At 41.5% G+C, this 17,631-nt stretch overlaps 1 protein-coding gene across 2 annotated transcripts in view; it reads left to right on the top strand.

Annotated features, from left to right (window-relative positions):
* Positions 1-17,631, top strand: part of COMMD1 (copper metabolism domain containing 1) — a 231,951-nt gene that overhangs the window by 129,998 nt on the left and 84,322 nt on the right. The gene's annotated exons all lie outside the window — the stretch shown is intronic.

The following is a 17,631-nucleotide window of genomic DNA, read 5'->3' as shown; positions in this document are numbered from 1 at the left end:
GCACATGAAATTTGTTGCATGGACCTATGTTTATGCATGTCAATGCACTTCTTTCACAAGCATTTTGCGAAGTGAGAAAAAGACCTTGAAAGGAATCAGACTTTCCATGACAGAGTTGTGTCACAGCATAACAACATCAACCAGTCCCTTTGAAATAGATTTTCCACATGAACTATGTAAAACTGATTCCTTTTGCCAGAGAAAACCGCGCAACATGTGAACTGTGCCTTAACCCTCTGGTGACAAGGGCTGTTTCAAAACTTTGCTTGCTGAATAAATTCATCCCATTTTGTAGCATACATTTAACTGCTAATAATTTTTTAAAGTGGACCTTGCACTCCAAGCTCCCTATTCATGCTAAAACAATACACTAAAATGAAAGAAAACCTTTGGAGGTGGGGGTTAGTTTCCTCCATTTCCCAAGTAGACTAAATAAGGCTAGAGGACACTCCAGAAAAGAGCAGGATCCACTTCTCTTGAGATTTTCAACTACTCATCAATCCTTGGTGGTCAGGGGCTCTAAAACAATGGCTTTGAAAAAGTGTACTTACACGAAACGCGTCAGACAGGTGCCCCCACGCAGTGACCTTAGACCGCATGGTCCTTATGAACGACCGACTGCCATCTTGATATTTTATGTAAGTTGTTTACCTGTTTTTATAATACATCCTTTAATAAAAATACTACACTATCAGATACCTCTCTTCTGGGCTTGTTTGTCCTGCGAGCCCCCCCTAAGGTGATTCCTGACATATGAGAGCGGGTAACATTCCTCTGGTGGCTGATGACGGAATACCTGGTGATGAGCTTTCTACCTTCGGACGCATAGTACCTGAATGCTGGTGACCTGGTGACCATTCCCGTTACAGTGCTCCAGATCCAGATGACCAGGAGTAGGTCCTATTTACTCCAATGCACAATAAATTGTGCTATCTGGTTTGTGCAATCAACATTCACTTTCTAAGCCACAGATGTCACGGATTGTTTTCATCATTTTGCAATATCACCGGATAGACTGACTTTGGCACCATTGTCACTATATGCACATTTTTCCTTCAGGATAGTTGATATTGCTTTACATCATTGGTTTCAGCACTAAGTTATGTTGCTCATTTGCACACATATATCATGTACATTTTATTATCTATTTATTCCAATTTTTAGCGCTGCATATTTTATGTTCATGTATTTTATGAGGAGGTCTTTGAGGTTTTGCCTTTTATGCTAGCAGCTTCTCACCATTCACCTATATCTGTTCCACCCAGCGCTCGTTTACAACCTTTTATTTCATTTTACATGTTTTGACCGCTTACCATTGAAACATGGCTCTACAGATGCCCACTGGGAAGGCTACATCATCACTGCCTTCCAGGACTTTCCAGGTTGATTAAAGAAAAAAAGAGATTGGTTTGCAGGCATATGGCCTATAGTTTTTTTAAAGGAGCGAAGGTAAAATAGCAGTACTAGTGGTGTTATTTGCAGTAGTATGTATATAAAAATTGTAAGCCCCACTCCACGCTTAGAGCTGTCTGTAGCCGTTATGCAGATTAAGAGCATACCTGAAAATGTTCCCTTATCGCCATGAAATCCATTGGATTTTACTCATTGATCACATTGCGCTCATTGGTAAAATCCATTAGTTTACTCATTGGTCACAAGCAGCCCATATACCTAGCTGCTTTCCAGATGCATCTTGGGAGGTTGATGTCACCATTTTTTTTTTGTTTTAGTTGCACAAGAAACAATCTTTCATAAAACTCCCCTGCCTCTCCCCTTTTTTTTTGTCTATACATGTCTTCCCTAGTACAGTAGGGGTTGTGCTTACTGCATCTCAGGTACAGCTGGGCTTTGAGGTAATCGTTGCCAGACCAGATAGCACGCAGCAGCACACTATACCCCAGCGGTAGTCAACTTTCTTTTTGTAAGGGGCTTCAAGTGCAGTCCTTGACATCACCAAAGGGCCAAACGTTATATTTAGTAAATGTATTACTGCAGAAAGCTGTCAGAGACTAAAGACTTGCAATGGATGATGGTCAGAGACTACAGGCATGCTACAAGAGATGGTCAAAGACTGTGCATGTGCTACAGGAGATGGTCAGAGACTGCAAACATGCTATAGGAGTTGTCAGAGACTGGGAACTATTTCAGGAGACAGTCATAGAATGGAGACATGTTACATGAGACTGCTAGAGATCACAGCTATTACAGCCCTTTACAATCCTCTTTTCAAAATTTACTTGTGCAACGTTTGATATTTCTCACGGCAATATCTAGTATAAAAGATCAGAGGAAAAAACAAAAAGTTAAAAAGAGAAAAAAGATGGACAGCACAGTAAAAAGTATAGTGTGAAAGAAATAAACCAAACCACTATTAGAATCCATTCTTTACTGATCTGAGCAAGCACCAAACAGACCACTGTCTGCAGTGGACCCGAGGGACCACGTTGGAGGGGGCAGTGGGTTGAGCACCAAGGGCTCTACACCAAACAAAACGTAATAATTTATTTTTTGTTACTGTATTACCCTCGCTGCTTTTTTCAACATTACATTTTCTACGATTTACTGTTTTAGAAGTATGCCTATTCCACGCCTTTTATTGAATACTGTATCATATGCTTTTATATTAGCTGCTAGGTGACCTTTTGTTATACAGTACAATATCAAACACATTGCAAAAATTACTCGATAATTGATGAATTTCATGTATGGATATTTTATACATAGTTATCTTGGTAAAGCTTGGACCAATGTAGCTGTGCAGATAACATACCTGGCCAATTTCCCTGGAAGCTGGAAATCACTGAATTAGACACCGCTATTCCAGTGATCCCACTTGCTTTGGAGCAGAAAATTTGTCACCACCACACAAGGGATCCTCCAGATCCCTGGTGTCCTGGCGTTCTGGAGATCCCTTGTGTGCTGGTGACGTATTTTTGCTTTGAATGCTGACAGTTTCCAGCTGGTGCTCGCTGCAGCACCCACTGACATCTAACAGCCATCTCTCAGGAACGTGTGCGTTGGGAGTATTGTGTTCAAGATTCTGTCATTGTTGGTCTGTGAAAGTATGTCCCAACTCGCGTTCCCACTGAGCTAGATATTTTGGTGGGGGAGCATTTGGTATGTGAGACAATAAGCAATACCATTATGAAAGGCCATGTGGTGTTGCCTTATCTTCACGGCACATTTGTTTAAACTTCGTAGGAGGAGTAGATACAGAACTTTTCCCCATTGGTGCATGAGAGTGTGTCTTAGTTGCATCAATTTTCAGTGGGGGAGAGGGGGTTCCAACAGATTACAAATGTCTGAAAGAGAGCTCCAGTGGTCAATATTGAAAAATTGTAGCGCCCGGCATTTACCGCCTTGTAATATGGAGTAATTTTTATTACAGGTACATAGTTCTTTTCAAGTGACCCCGTACTGACAGGCTTACTTTAGGGAGACACTATTATAATACATGTGCGCCCAGTTGTCGGCTACTACAACACCAGCAGGGAGATGCTAGCATTCGGAAGTGATGGTTGCTGAAACTCATAGCTCAACTTCTAGCTCTGCAAGACAGCGAAGAACAGATTCCCCTTAAGCATAACTGGTGGGTGTAAATACACAGTTAGTCTGGTTGAAAAAAGACAAAAGTCCATCCAGTTCAACCATAGAAAAAAAAAGTTATAATCCTATACCCACAGTTGATCCAGAGGAAGGAAAAAAACCCACCAGAGCATGATTCAATTTGCTCCTGCAGGGGAAAGAAATTCCTTCCTGATCCCCTGACAGGCAATCGGATATTCCCCGGATCAACCTTACCTATAAATGTTAGTAACCAGTTATATTCTGTGTATCTGTAAAGAGTGTCCCCTTGTCCTCTGTGATGACCTCAGGATGAATAACTCTACACCTAGTTCACTATATGAACCACTGATGTATTTATACATGTTGATCATATCCCCCTTAATCTCCTCTTCTCAAGAGAGAATAAATTCAGTTGCTCTAATCTTTCCTCATAGCTAAGCTCCTCCATTCCTCTTATCAGTTTGGTTGCCATTATCTGTACTTTCTCTGGTGTTATTTAATGTATTTTAAAGAGACACTCTCCTTAGGATACATGCATTCTAACAACAGTATCTCTTTAATTGCCCCAATAAGAACACAGGCAGCAGTACAAAACCTGACAGAGGTTCCATCCCGTACCAACTCTATACAAAACATAAAAGTTTTTGATGGAGTTGGGCTTTAAAGGAATGTGTGGCAACTACATGATGTAACTTGATAATAAAATCACTGAAAACTTTCATGAACATTTACCCAACACAGATGGGAAATATCATGTATGGAGTATCTGGAAATGTTTATGATTTCCATTTGTAACTGTTACGGTAAAGACAAACCAGTGTTCCCTAGAGGGAAGTGGAGACTAGTGTTACTTTGGGAATATTTCAAAATTTGACCCCTGGGTATGGCTGTTCAAGCATATTTATAACTACATTGTGTTGCCTAAATATGAAAGAACACTTTGTTACCATGTGAAACATTTAATTCAACTCGAGTAAAATGCTAAATCTGCTATTTCACATGCTATAAAAGGCATTTGTGTCTAGGGTATAAATTATCCCTAAACTATTATTGCTGACCATCTGGAATTGTAATCTTTACATAGAGAAACAAAAGTTTTTCATAGCTGTTTTTCTTCAAGGGGTCTGTCAGAGTCACGAATGTTGAAGGATTATTGATCACTAAAGCTACCCATATACTTTTTGGGTTTTTCTTGTTTATCCCATGGGCTTAATGAAATAAATTAATTATCCACACTAAGGCCCCTTTCACACGGGTCCCGTCAGCAGATCTGCTTGCTTAGCGGGGAATCTGTCTGCTCCGCTTATGCAGAGCAGACACAGACACAGCTCGCTCTCCTCTATGGGTGGTCGAATGGAAATGGACAGGCAGTCCGATCTGATCAACGGAAGGGGAACGTCCCCATCCGTCTCTTTTTGGCAGATTTGATTGCATGTTGGTGAGTGTAAACCGACACATGTCCACCCTAGAGGAGAATAGAGGTTCCTTTCTGGTCCGCCTGAAAAACGGGTGGGCTGGCCCGATCGGAACGTCCATGTGAAAGGGGCCCAAATTGCATGGTTGCATAGATCTGCACCTCTGGCTATTGTATTCAGCCAGCCATAGCACCAGCGGTAGTCTGAATACATGAACAGTGACTGCTTCTGATAGATAATTTTCTCCCAGGCTAAGTCAATTTCTAAACTGACTTTTGTCAAGCCAGGTGATGCCAACAGAGCCACTCACAGTCCTCTGAAACTCACACTGACAATACTGAAATTTTCATATCATTTATGTTACTCCCCAAGTAACCTGCAGTTTATTTTATAAAGCAGTATATAAACCATTCACTACATAACAGAGACACAGTGGCTGCAGTGATGTAATGTACTGTGTGTATACTTGACTTGCCTCTGTGTGTGAGTCCATGTCTGTGGGGCAAGAGGTATGCACATGAATGTATTCTGTTCCATCCCTGTACTAGAGTTGGGGTGGGGAGGGTTTACGGTGTTGGATCATCTTTTGATTTTCTCTGTAAAGGTGAACTAACACTTTAAGGATCCCTTCTATTGCTCTTTGTCTATTCATCCCAGCAAGAGTTTTAACAAGAGCTTTGACATTTAGGCATGGGACCACTTCAAAGGTGATCTACTTCAAAAAACTGTCATTTATGTGAATATCTTGTGTGGGTTACTGCACCATTTGGAGTATGTTGCGTTTAGGGTCAGTGTTAATGCTTTTGGTTTGCTTTCAGAACTGCTTATCTTCCTGTACCTGTAGAAATCTGTGGAAATGCAACAGCAGCTTGAAGCAAGTCAAATGCAGGTTAACAGCAGATCAACTCCACCTGCAATCAATTGTTAATGATCTCAAAGATATCTCGAACTGATGTCAAAAGCACTCTGCATTTGCCAATTGACGTCCATTGATGGATGACCATAAAGTGATCCTGTACTGGAATGTAAAAAGAGAAGTTTGGGAATAGCAATAAAAAAATAATAATAATAATAGTCACCTAGCTGGCTGCAGCACTGATCCCAGATTCATCTGTCCCCTGCTGGCTCTACCACGAGAGCTGAGCAATCCAACACTGCTTATAGGTCAGTTCTCCCCATCCATTCTGAGCAGAGAGCGATGACTGTCAGTCACTGGCTCTCTCCTCTGAACCTCCAGTGCTCACTGGAGTGCCTGGCTGTTTGTTGAGAGGCGGGAGTGGCTGGCTCAAACTCTCAGTGGCATGCCGAGAAGCTGAACCAGCTGCCGGTCCAGGCATCTGGGTGGATCCCGACTGTAAAGTCGAGATCTTTCCGGAGCCTGGACTGACTTAGTGACGTCAGGCACTTCTTCTTTAAAGCTCTTGTTAAAACTCTATATGGGATAAAGTTGAAAGCTCACAGCACATTCATGGGCCCCCCTTAGAAGATTTTGACAAATGGATGTGTGGCATAGTAGGATCAAACCAGGTAAGTATAGGACTGGCAGGGGGAACTGGGGACAGTGACTGCTACATTATAAGTGTTCTTGAAATTTGATGGCCTTTTTTGCTTTGTATATGCATTAGTAGCTTGGAACATCTAGGGCACAGGTGTCAAACTGGTGGCCCTCCAGCTGTTGCCAAACTACAAGTTCCTTGAGGCATTGCAAGATTTACAGTTACAAGCATGACTCCCAAAGGCAGAGGCATGATGGGATTTGTAATTTTGCAACAGCTAGAGGGCCACCAGTTTGACACCCCTGATCTAGGGGTTTGGTTTCTGCAGCAGTGCTGATATTTAAAAAGTATATAAACCCAACATTTCCTGATATGTGTGTGCTGTACCATGTACTTGTATGAAAAGAAAAAGTACCCTGTTTGTATTGCTTCCTTTGTGTGAAATCCCTGGTGATCCTGCCAGTCCCTCTGCTTCCCAATTAAAACTGACCACATTAAGCAGAGCACACCGTGGCCCATTCTCTAGCTGTGCTGGGAGCTCAGTCTGCTTTTCTCCAATGATCAGACTTGTCCTGGCATGCCCACACCCCCCACCACAGCCTTTCACGGGGAAGATCAGTGTTCTGGTGTTCAATGGCGAACGCCAATTGAGCTCTATGGTGCCGGGCATTGGTCAGAGACATTCACACCAGTGGCCTGCTGGAGTTAATTTTGTAGGGTTCTTGCAGCGGTCATCCTGTTCCAAAGGAACAGATACCGGTCCTGCTGATGGATCTTCTACGGCCCTGTCCAGCTCTCCTAGAGTGACTGCCTGTCTCCTGGAATCTCCTCCATGCTCTTGAGACGATGCTGGGAGACACAGCAAACCTTCTGCCAATGGCATATATTGATGTGCTATCCTGGAAGAGTTAGACTGCCTATGCAACCTCTGGTAGGTATCGCCTCATGCTACCAGTAGTGACACTGACTCTAGCCAAATGCAAAGCTAGTGAAAAACAGTCAGGAAGGATGAGTAGGGAAAAAATGTCAGTGGCCTCCATCTATAAAACCATTTGGGGGTTGTCTCATTTTTGCCCATCTAGTGCACCTGTTGTTAATTTCAGCTGCGGTTTCTAAAGCGAGCAAAATCCTCTCTTGTATTAAAAGAGGTATAGACTCCAGAGAGAGATATCATATTACCCCGGTACAAATCATTAGTAAGACCTCATCTGGAATATGAAGTTCAGTTTTGGGCACCAAAACACAAAAAGAATATTGGGGAACTGGAGAAAGTACAGGGAAGGGCAACTAAACTGATAAGAGGCATGGAGGAGCTCAGCTATGAGGAAAGATTAGAGGAACTGAATTTATTCTCTCTTGAGAAGAGGAGATTAAGGGGGGATATGATCAACATGTATAAATACATCAGTGGTTCATATAGTGAACTCGGTGTAGAGCTATTCACCCTGAGGTCATCACAGAGGACAAGAGGGCAGTCTTTACGTCTGGAGGAAAAGAAATTTAATCTCCAAACACAGAAAGTTTTCTTCACAGTGAGAGCTGTGAAAATGTGGAATAGACTCCCTCAAGAGTTGGTTCTGGCCAGCTCAGTGGATTGCTTCAAAAAAGGCCTGGATTGTTTCTTGGATACACAGAATATAACTGGATACTAACATTTATAGGTAAAGTTGATCCAGGGAATATCCGATTGCCTCTCGGGGGATCAAGAAGGAATTTTTTTTCCCCTGCAGGAGCAAATTGGATCATGCTTTGCTGGGTTTTTTGCCTTCTTCTGGATCAACTGTAGGTATAGGATTATAACTTCTTTTTCAGCCAGACTAACTATGTAACCAAAGCAGCTAAAACTGATTAGCAACCCCCTCTGCTACTTAACTGTCCAGATCAATATCCCAGGAGTTTAATTGACTCAATGCTATACTCTGATTAAAAAGTGTTCCTTTAATTTTTTTGAGTAGTGTATCTGTACACAAACATTTTACCTTTCATTTTTAAACTGAATGGGTTGTTTTACAAGGTGAGGGTTTACAATTACTTTAATAATGTCTGTAAAGGAATAAGATGACTTTTTTCCTTATGATTTTATGGTGACAACATCCTACAGCTACAGCACTCTGCATGAACTGTGGGCAGTGATACTCAAAGGCAGAGGGATACCTTCCTGGATCAGCATTTCGTGATTTTATGTCTCTATACTGTCATACACACACCCCTCTCTGCCAATCCCTCCACTGGTTTCCGATTGCCCAGTGAATTAAATTCAAAATACTAACAACATACAAAGCTATTCACAACTCTGCCCCGAGCTACATCACCAATCTTGTCTCCAAATATCACCCAAACTGTCCTCTCCGCTCCTCTCATGTATCTCCTGCTCTCAAGCCCCCTTGTCTCCTCCTTCCATGCTCGTCTCCAGAACTTCGCAAGAGCCTCTCACATCTTCTGGAACTCACTACCTCAATCTCTCCGGCTAGCCCCTACTCTGGCTGCCTTTAGGTGATCCCTGAAAACTCATCCCTTCAGGCAAGCCCCCCCCCCTCTGACAGATAGTATGGGGGACGTTCTCCCCGTACTATCTGTCAAATTTGAAAACAGCCCTGCCGTGCGGGGCTCCGCCCACACAACCATGTCATTCATTCAATGAATGAACTGCAAGTTCCAACAGCCTTAGCAGCTGACAGCTTGTAGTTTTCAATGAACTACCACAGTGCTGTGGAGCGCCGTGGTAATTAATTGAAGCTTCCTGTCAGTATGTCTGTTTGACCATACATCCCGTAGGCAAGCAGATATTCTGACAGGTCTGCAGGAGACCTGCATGGCATCAGCGATCTACTGATCGCTAGTGCAGTGCTTTCCAGGCTCCTTTGGACAAAAATAATAAATGCATATTTTTTACCTGCACAAAATGTGCATTTATTATTTTTGTCCAAAAGTGAAAATTTGTCACTTCCATTAGCTCATCCCCCACTTTTTGTACCACTTGCCCCACCCTATTATATTGTAAGCTCTTATGAGCAGGGCCCTCTTAATCCTCTTGTTTTTTATAGTATTGTAACTGTACTGTCCTCCTTTATATTGTAAAGCGCTGTGCAAACTGTTGGTTGTATATAAATCCTGTATTATATTACCATGTTTCCCCCAAAATAAGATCTACCCCAAAAATAAGACCTAGTACTATTTTTGGGAATTGCTGAAGTATAAGACCTACCCCGAAAATAAGACCTAGTTGTGATCAGCTGTTCCACCACCTCTGGCACTGGCCCTGTGTACACCAATATCTACTGTCTCCTATAAGCACAGAAGTTTGGCTTTTGTGTTTCCAAGTGACAATCCCTCTTGTAAGTAACAGCACCATCCGCTCCCACAGAACCTCCCTACCTCTGTACTCACTGTGGGACAGAGAAGGAACAGATATCTGAGGGTGCAGTGTGTTTAGGGGTGGGGCATCTCATCCTGCAGCGTAATACATGTGGTGAGTGCGCTTGGTGCACTGTGTGGGAAGATAGGACCCGAAGCTCACTTCTGCATCCCCTGTCTGCATCTCACCCCTGCACCCTGTCTGTGGCTCATCTCTGCACCCTGTCTGAAACTCACCTGTCAATTCACCTCTGCAACACCTGACAGCAGCTCACAACTGCCATCTGTCATCAGCCGACCCTCTCTATAGTAACCCTCATCCACAACTGCCTGCAGCTCACCTCTGCACCCCCTGTCCACACCTGGACATTAAAAAAATAAGATCTACCCCGAAAACAAGACCTAGTGTGTTTTTTTGAGCCAAAAAAAATATAAGACAGTGTCTTATTTTTGGGGAAACACGGTAGTAATAATAATACAGTGCTTTTCATCGTGTGTGCATAAAATCACTGGTGGACATTTTTTTAAATTTATTTCTATATCTTTTTATGGAAAATTGTATATGGCAAATATAAGAGGGGTTCCCAGAATTCCAGTGAATTGTGATACAGAATAAAAAAAACCTACAATCTCATTCCTCTGGTTACATCCTGCAAATTGATATGCATATTTCTCTGTGCAAAGTCAGGATTGTAAATGCATTTCCATGCTCATTACAGAAATGTTATAATCCCAGTTTACAGAGCAAAACTCATCATCATTTCCCAGATTTATATGTCTACACTTTCAGCAGCTGCTAAAGCACAGGATATTTTGTGTGGCTTAATGGTCTCTTTTTTTCTGCCACAGAATAATAAAAATTATCCTTTATCATACATATTGATGTTTTTTCTGCAAAAAGGTTTTGTTACATAGTTAGTCTGGTTGAAAAAAGACAAATGTCCATCCAGTTCAACCATTAAAAAAAAAAAAAAAAAAAAAAAAGTTATAATCCTATACCTACAGTTGATCCAGAGGAAGGCAAAAAAAACCCCAGCAAAGCATGATCCAATTTGCTCCTGCAGGGAAAAAAATTCCTTCCTGATCCCCCGAGAGGCAATCTGATATTCCCTGGATCAACTTTACCTATAAATATTAGAATCCAGTTATATTCTGTGTATCTAAGAAACAATCCAGGACTTTTTTTGAAGCAATCCACTGAGCTGGCCAGAACCCACTCTTGAGGGAGTCTTTTCCACATTTTCACAGCTCTCACTGTTCTGTATTTCTGTTCATCCAGTTCTGAGATTTACATAGCCCCCTCACAAAGCACAGCCAAGTGGATGACACCATTTACACTTAAGGAATACAGCGGTGTCTCCTCTCCACCTCCAACCTGATGACTGTATAGTGAAAGAGCAGCAGAAAACTGATAAGGACATCCCTCTGCTATCCTCTTAATAGCTTGCTCTTTGTTCTCTTCTTACGTGTAGCAGATCTAATTGGCTCCAAATTCTGATGCACCCTGGCTGTCATTCCACGCCATGCCTTGCAAGTGAAGTCATAACTCTTGATCTTCACACCTGGGGGCCAGTATAGTAGAAAATGTTAAATAAATATAATAAATTATACGAGCTCTTTTCCAGTCCAAGACAACGGCACATATATATGAAATCCATGGTACAACGTACCTCACAAGAGTGAAAATCGATTTACGTGTGACATTTTGCTTTAGCCACTGACACATATGTTGACACTGTTCTATAACTAATGTAGCAACTTAGGAACAAAAATAAATGCATGCGTCTGGAATCATACACAGAGGTTTTGTTTGTGTGTTCACAATTATGCCTCCTTAAAGCTCATCTTCATCTGATATGGACATCTGCTGGTGAAAACATTGTTCCAGCAACCCAGCTGTCTGTTAGTTATGGTGTTTTATTAGCTTGTATACTCACAATGGATAACTATGAAAAGCAATGAAAGCCTAACTTTAGCAACATTGTTCTCATTTTTGTAAAGAGTAAAGCCGGCCATAAATGGATCTAATCTTGGCTGGTTCAGCAGGGACTGGCTGAGTTTTTATTGATCTATGGGCAGGCTGGTTCTTCTGAAGTTGATCCATCGATTGACTTCAGTACAACCAACCTGTCAGATTTTTTTTGTAATCACTGCCGGTGGCTGAACACAATAGCGCTGCAGGTGGGATTCCCCTGTTAGCACTGACTGTGTTGATAGGGGAGATGAGCGATTTTATTACCATTAACCAGTGTTGGAAGGAAAGGAAATTGCATAATCTATACGGTCCTTAAGGAAGGGTTTGAACAAGGGTCAGACTTTTAATGCAGTCTGTGCCCTCGATGGGTTTCTTCGCCTTCCCTATTTGTCCTAAAAGCCATTATCTTAGGATCTTATAGTGAAGGGAAATGTAACTTTTTGAGTTGTTACTTGCCTAAAGCCTCCTTAACACCTTTATGGTACAACAAAATGCATGTTACGTGGCATATTACCTGGCAGCAGGCCATGTGCTCTTGATTTAGCTACATTTGGAAAATGGCAGGATCTGCCTACACCAGCCTTTCTCAACTGGGGGGTCACCTGAGGCCCTCAGGGGTGCCGCAGCATCCTGGTAGAGAAAGGCTGTCAGATGAGCCAGAGCTCCAGATCCCCAGCCAAACTGTACTGTGGCAATGAGGGAACTCAGGCAGACTCCGCAAAGTGAAAGGAAAGGAGGGGGATTGTGTGCTGTGCTTTCTGCCTCCTCCTAGAGGAGATACTGTACTGCAACTTTTTAAAGGGGTGTGTGTATGTGTGTTAACGTGTCTGTGTTTACATGTGTTTCTATGTGTGTATGTGCACATGTTGTGTGTACATGTTTGTATGTGTATGTATGTGTATGTGATTGTGTGTGTGTGTGTGTGTGTGTGTGTGTATGTATGTTACTTTTAATCTTGACCCCCTTTTCTTGTACTATCAGAACTGCTTTTTAGGGCTTGTTTGTAATAGCAGCAAGGACTGCCACTCCTCTGAAAAGCAATCCATGCTCAGATTGCTTTTCAGAGGCATTTCACAGGCAGTGAAGAGGCAATATGTTAATTCCTCACCACCTGTTTTAATAAAAGTGCAGCAACACCACACCGCAACCACGTGAAGTGCAAACAGTTGTGGGGTGGTTGCAGTGCAGGGCCATTCACGTGGGGGTATACATCCAGCCACAGCCACAGCATGTGTATAACCCCAGTTGCTACCTCTGCAGTGGTGGCCTGTGCTCTCCTGTATGCGGTGGCATGTTGGGGAAGCAGGCTTAAGGTGGTCAACATCAACAGATTCAACAAACTGATTTGAAAAGCCAGTGATGTTGTTGGATTTGAGTTGGAGTTTTTAACAACAGTGTTAGAGAGGAAATTGTTGTCCAAGGTACGTTCTTTGACAATGTCTCAATGATAGATTGTTACAACCACGATGCACCACACCGACACAGGAAATCATTTTTGCCTGTGGCCATCAAATTATATATTTCTTCTCTGTGATTGCTGGAAGTGAAGATTTAATCTAGTCTATGATCCAGATTATGTTGGTATTAGGTTAGCTATGCTTTTCGTGTAATGCTGGAGAAAGTGGTGTAATCTCTGCATTTTGGTAGTTTGATTTTCTTAGTATTTTAATTGGATGGTATGGTTTATTAGAGTATAGTATTAATTTAGTTTTATTTGGTATTACTGTTATTGGTAATTTTATTGTTGTTATTGTGTCTTGTTCTGTTTGTTAGTCACTTTGATGAATAATAATGCAGTTCAAATAAAAATCAGTTTTTTTCTTTTTTTTTGGATATTGTGGCTTGTTTATATCTAATGTTTACATCCATACACTGTAAATCACATGGAACAGTATGAATACAACTCAAGAGATGATTTCCCTTAGTTTGGCCAGATCTCTTACTACTTCCTGTTGTGTCTTCTAACAAAATCTCCTCGAGACCAAAATTGTCAGGGTTTTAAAGCTGATCTAGGGGTTTTATTAGTTCATTTGCACCAAGCTGGTCCAAATGAACTCTTTACTTCACTAACAACTGCAGTGGCTGGGAGTGTTGTATAAACTCTATGTAGCCTCAGCTACATACAATATATAGCACTGCTGGAATAAAATTGAGTCTGACTCAGCTCTGTTCAGCCATTCAGAGGAAGCTTTGTATTCTATGAATGAAAACAAAGCTTCCTCTGATTGGCTGAGATGGAGAGGCAGGCTGATGATGTCATGAACTCCACCTCAACCAATCAACGAATGCTTTGTATTCATTCATAGAATACAAAGCTTCCTCTGAATTCCCTAGCAGCATTCAGCTTGACTCGATTTTGTTCCAGGAGGGAACAGAAGGTCTAATCCTGCTGCCAGAACACAGCACCATATGCTGTATGTAGCTGAGATTATTTACAGTTTACATTCAATAAGAAAACAAGTGAATGCTCCGAGCCAAGAGCAATTTGGCCAGGTTGGTCCAAATGAACTTTTTAAAGTTTATTGAAGCCTGGTAGATCAGCTTTAAACTTCCTTCATTTATAAAAAAAATAATCCTTAAATCCTAAGACATTTGTCAATATTGGATACAATGAGAGAGTTAAAATCATTGTTAGGATTGTTATGTTTGTGCTCATTTGGGGAGAAATCCCATTGCTTCTTATTGGGGACCTAGTTTCAACAGGGACAAACATTGCAACAAAAAAGTATGTATTATTAGAGTGGGGAACTGGTTACAAATTAGTTATTTTTTTTTAGTTTTGCTATGGGTGGTTTCCTTGGCCTTCCCCTAATATATTTTTGCACAACTGGTAAGAAAATCACTCCATTGGCGTCATAGAGAATAGTAAGAACTTAATGAAGGCTCTGATTCTTTATCCACAACTAATATATATATATATATATATATATATATATAATATATATTTAATGGGTTTGGGCTTTAAAAATGCCAAAAACTAGCTTTTTAAAATGGTATGTGTGATGTGTTATGCTGTTTATATCCATCGCAAAATGTGAGCTGAACGCAAACACCATGTTTGAACCACATTGCTCTGATGAATACTCACCTCTGATCCATGTCTCAGGTGTACACACAAAGCAGCCTCTCTGTAACTTAATAACTTGAGAAAAGGTCAAGGTACTGCAAGATGTGTATGTCAGAAAAACTGCCAAGGCTGTGCTCATGTGCAATTATGAAAATTGTACCATAGTCCCTTGCATATCCTCACCTTGTCCTCTATTTCCTATCTACTGCTTAGTAGGACTGGGAATAATTGAGATGGTCAGTGTTATCTTGTACATTAAAGCAAACTTTACAATGCAACTGCACTATGAATCGCTCCACAACTTCATGAGCACTATGAGTTGCTACACAACTTTACCCTGAATTTTATCAATCTGGTACAAAGATTCATGGTGGACTCCAGTGGGGGATCTCAGAGCTGTAGATTTGACCAAGAGATCCTCTACAGTGAAAAAAAAAACACTCTACCAGTTGATTTTGGATCAGCTTGGCTTACCCACCTTCACAACTCTAAGGAAGAGCCCTCAAGAACTGATCCATGGTAACCCTCTCTACTATTAGTTGCTGTGTAAGAGCCTCAGGCTGCAACCTCCATCATACATTTGGGAGTGGGAAACTCGCTCCGCCTTGTTGTTCCAGCTGTGTACCCACTGCACCCTTACCAAAGGTTGTCACCCCCAGACATCACAGGATCTCTTCTTTTAATTTGTCACAGTCCTGGGCATTGTATAAGGTCAGACTGAAACACACCTTTTGGAAGATAACCAAGGCACGAAGAGCACTGGCCACCCTTTTTTAGGGCAGCCTGCACTTTTGCTGTCCTCTCAAAAGTACATTGAAGTGGCCTCTGCCCCATTTTGGTTTACTGTGCCTGCACAGGCATCCCAAGGGGAAACGGCATAAACAGCTGAAGTCTGGCCTGAAAGCTGCTGCATCACTTCTGCAATGGCTTGTTGGTCTCTCTCTGCTGCTTGGGCCAATGCACTCACTTGAGCCTCAGTGCTTGCTACCTGGGCAGTCAGCAGTCTATTTGTTTCATGCTGAGTTACACTGGCCTGTTGCTGCTGGGCAGGCAAGAGTCTATTAGTTTCCTGCTGCTGTGCCAGGTTCTGCTGATAAGCTTGTTGCTGGGCTGCATTAGCTTTTTTTCAAGTCCTTCATGCCACAGATGGAGAATGTACATAAAAGTGCACTATGACTTTAAAGCAGCCTTTCTCAACCAGGGTGCCTTGAGGTTTCTTCAGGGGTGCCTTGGCAAAATGTCTAAAAATTGCCCAAAACTTGTATACAAGCCAGCGGGTGGAACAAGCCCACCTTTTAGTTACACAAAGCCACAGGTTTTCATTGTGCACCATTATGACCTTCTAGCCACCAGCGTCCTGACAACCAATGACATCATCAGTTGATAAGGTGGATGTCAGCTGCCTGCACAGCATCCTAAGTTGACCCTCCCCTGCCCCTCTCCATCAGTGCTGGGGTCACATTAGCTCAGTGATGGAGAAAAACTGAGGGAGAAGAGAAACATCGGCATACTAGTCAGTACCAGTGTGCAAAAGTGTATTTGCTTTGGAAGAATACATCACCTCTAATGTTGGGTGTCCTACATGTGTAGATATTGCTGTGTTGCATAAAACTATTACAATAGTTATTCACATTTTAGAATGGGGTGCCCTTTTAAAATTATGGACAGTCTTGAGGAGACGTGACTCAAGACTGTCCATAATTTTAAAGGGTGCCTCGGGACTGTCCATAATTTTAAAGGTTGCCTTGACTGAAAAAAGGTTGAGAAACATTGCTTTAAAGCACTATAGCTCTCAGTATTTGCACCTTCATGCAATACCGTCAGCTGTCAGCAGGTTCACAGCGACTACTGGGTTTATCTGGAGAATATACACAGCAGTTTTACAGATTCAGTAAACAGTACAGTGTTTCGTAATTTTCTGCTGAGACTCACTTTCCATGGTTTTTAGCTCGATGGCACTTTAGCACAATGTACACACAGTTCACAACAAGAAATGGTGGTGTATTTTCTCAGAATGATCACAAAAGGTCATTCAATCCTTTGCAAATACTATTTACATTACTTTAGCTCAGGAAATTCCAGCAATTAGGTTATGTGTATTTCATCTAGAAAATATGGATTTACCATTGGAGGCCTTCATTTGTCTCCGCTGTGAGTTTTTTTTCTTTTACAGATTAAAATCAGTTCTTTACTGTTATATGAAAGATCTGATGCCTTCAAAGAAACATTTTTCCTTGAAAAACTCATTCTGGTTAATTTAACCATGAGATTCAATTTCCGGGACATATACAGTAATGCTTATTACCGGCATTACTGTTTGACATATTTCAAGTTTCAGTTTGTAGAGATGTTTTCGATCTTGTAGTCTTAAGCTCCGTACACACAATGAGAATATTGGACAAACGATCGCCCGCTTTTTTTCACCTGCTAGTCTCACATTGAAAGTGAAAAGGTTGCTAAAGATGCGAAAATTCTTGTACGATAGAAAAGAATTTTGAAAGTGATGTCATGTATTGTATTGTATTTGTATTGTATTTTCAGACTACTGCACTCATTAAATGAAAATCGTACATCTTGTATTGTACGAGAAAAAATATTGCGCTTGTTCCTTCAGATATTGTCGCACAAATTTTTGTGATCTGTGTACTAACAATCCGATTATCGGATGTTCGGTCCTCTTACAAAAATTTTCGTATGATTTTCTTGTAGTGTGTACGGGGCATAAGTGCAAGTACACAGAGTTTCTTGTTAAAGTGT

This window comes from Staurois parvus, unplaced genomic scaffold, assembly GCF_062004578.1.
Source record: "Staurois parvus isolate SC_StPar_1 unplaced genomic scaffold, SC_StPar_1.0 ptg000070l, whole genome shotgun sequence".
NCBI lineage: Eukaryota > Metazoa > Chordata > Amphibia > Anura > Ranidae > Staurois > Staurois parvus.
The sequence above is the reverse complement of the archived record's forward strand: the minus strand, read 5'-3'. Positions and strand labels throughout refer to the sequence as shown.